Here is a 1,738-nt window from a genome sequence, read left to right as displayed (position 1 = left end):
TAATGCTGAACGGGTGTGAAGGTCTCTGAGGAGGAGGGAGGATGGACTCCTCAGGAAGTATGAGTGTCTGTTTTCTCTCTCACTTCCTGCCTGGAGTCACACAAGAAGGCCACTTCTCAGTATCATGGAGTCCCCATGTCACCATGTCAGGAATGCCATAAAATAGAGTTAGGGGCAGAGGGTTTAACGGAACTCTAGTGGTACTGGGGTGGCATAGTGTGCTAATTTTTCTCCATATTCTTAAGGAGGACAGCTGTTAGCTGTGAGAGGGAGAGAGAGAGAGAGAGAGAGAGAGAGAGAGAGAGAGAGAGAGAGATTGAGAGTTGATAGATCTGAGAAAGTCTCATATCCTTGATGAGGGACACTACAGAGGAAAGAAGTGTGGACCATAAAATCAAAGACCAGGTGGGAAGTTGGCTGCCTCAGCAAATGCCAGTGTGGACTGAAGACACATCCGAGCATTGACTGGGACTGGAATCTCACTAGATGGCAGCAGAGTGTAGGACCCAGGATCTATAGGGGAGAATCAGCTACCTTCCCGTCACCTCTGAGCTCCTACTTCCCACCCTTGCTTCTTTTTATTTTTCCTTCAGTTTCTTTTCTTTCTTTTTTATTTATTTATTTTTATTGGAAAACAGACACAGGGCATATAACAGGATAAAAATATGGAAGGCCTCATGCATTTGTGTGTCATCTTTGGGCAGGGGCCAGGCGAGTCTTCTCTGTATGGTTCCAGTTTTAGTATACGTGCTGCCGAAGTAAGCATTCCTACTCCTGCTTCTTATGATGACCCTTCTTTGGGAACTTATATGCTATTTCTCTGAGAAAAGCAGAGATGACAAATTCCAAATTGGTTGAATTTAACCTGGAATGGCTGAATTTACTCTTTTTTTTAAACTATATTTTAAAAACAGTTTATTTATTTTAAGAGAGAGCAAATGGGGTGGGGGTGAGGGCTTAAAGAGAGGGAGAAGAGAGAATCCCAACCAGACTCTGCATTGTCAGCACAGAGCCTGATGCAGGGCTTGAACTCATGAACTGTGAGATCATGACATGAGCTGAAACCAAGAGCCGGCCACTTAACCGACTGAGCCACCCAGGTGTCCCTGAATTTACTCTTAAAGTAGTAAAATTTTGTTTCCTGTTTTCAAATACAGCTCTCAGCACCACCAACTCCCAGAATACTGCAAGGTCTAATCTCTTAATAAATTCCTTTTTCTGTATCCGTCACGGCAGTTCTTTTTCTCTGATTGAACCCTATTATAGAAGTTGACGTTGGATGTGGTTCCAGAAGAAGAGAACCTTAAGGATTGGTGTCATGAATTGGCTCTGGATGTTTTTTGGAATTGGTTCTTGGGTGTGATTAGATTTAAAGGCAGTAATAACCTTGTTTCCATTGGTAAAAAAGAGCACTTGTTTTTCATGACATGCAGTGGCGAAATAGTACTTAAACTGTCAGCAATAGACACTTATAATCCAATCCCTATGTAAGGCAGAGGTTCCTTTCAGGGCAGTTATAGAATTTTGGGTCCTGAACAAGGCTTTGACTGGGGAACTTAAAACTCTGAGTTTACAATTTTCTTTCCCCTAGTTGTCTAGGTCACTCAGAAGCAACCAAAACACTCTATTAAACTCCTGATTTGTTCAGGACTGAGAGGAATCCTAGAATGCCCAAACTAGGAAAGTCCCAGGCAAACCAGGAAGAGTTTATATTCACTAAAGTGTTCTATGACAGCGT

General features: G+C 42.6%; 1 non-coding gene across 1 annotated transcript; it reads right to left on the bottom strand.

Annotated features, from left to right (window-relative positions):
• Positions 1–659: 659 nt before the first annotated feature.
• Positions 660–766, bottom strand: LOC125174175 (U6 spliceosomal RNA). The gene has a single exon (XR_007155304.1). It is a non-coding gene; the product is annotated as a U6 spliceosomal RNA (small nuclear RNA).
• Between the last annotated feature and the right edge of the window lie 972 nt (positions 767–1,738).

This window comes from Prionailurus viverrinus, chromosome C1 (genome assembly GCF_022837055.1).
Source record: "Prionailurus viverrinus isolate Anna chromosome C1, UM_Priviv_1.0, whole genome shotgun sequence".
Taxonomy (NCBI): domain Eukaryota; kingdom Metazoa; phylum Chordata; class Mammalia; order Carnivora; family Felidae; genus Prionailurus; species Prionailurus viverrinus.
The sequence above is the reverse complement of the archived record's forward strand: the minus strand, read 5'-3'. Positions and strand labels throughout refer to the sequence as shown.